Source organism: Penaeus monodon, chromosome 19 (genome assembly GCF_015228065.2).
Source record: "Penaeus monodon isolate SGIC_2016 chromosome 19, NSTDA_Pmon_1, whole genome shotgun sequence".
Classification (NCBI taxonomy): Eukaryota; Metazoa; Arthropoda; class Malacostraca; order Decapoda; family Penaeidae; genus Penaeus; species Penaeus monodon.
The window spans coordinates 1402926-1403646 of record NC_051404.1 but is presented as its reverse complement, the minus strand read 5'-3'; positions in this window follow the sequence as shown (position 1 = coordinate 1403646).

The following is a 721-nucleotide window of genomic DNA, read 5'->3' as shown; positions in this document are numbered from 1 at the left end:
CCATTCCCTCATCAGCATTTCAATAAGGGCGCATATCCCCAAACCTGAAGCGAAATGAAGCATGGCTGCACGCGTCGGCATCGCGAATAACGCGGCGCAGGGAGAAGCAATCCTCTCATTAAACCATCGCCGCATTAACCCGCGCGCTTAGCGATTTAGAAGACCAGATCCCTTTAGCAATTGAGAAGACCAGATCCCTTCAGCCAGTGAGAAAAGCGGCGATCGTCTGACACCGCGCTGGCCGACCAGCCTGTCTCGTCAGCTCCATAAGGCATAAAAGTCAGCCTGATGAGGTATCACTAACGGCTAACCATCCCTTTTATCATAGCACTAACAACCATCATCATAAACGGCCTAACGACACGACCCTTAACACGGCGGCCGCCTCCCCGTGGGCGTCAAGGGGTGAGCCGTTAACAAGAGTTACGAGTTACGAAGCGGCAGTCTGGGCGTCGGGCGGGGCGGGAACCCTGGCTGGGCGCCTTTCATAAACAAGGGAGTACCTGGGAGTACCTGGGAGTACCTGGGCGGCTCGGAAACACCTTACCTGTAGAGAAGGAGGGCCAACCACTCGCCTCTCATACCTGCTGCCTATAACTAAGTCAGACTATGCTAACGAGCTGAAGAGGGTATTTAGCTGAATCAACGTTTGTTTGTGTATGGGCGTGGAACGGGAATTCAATTTGGGTTTTGGTTTCCATCGGTTGTGGCCTCCTCGTTC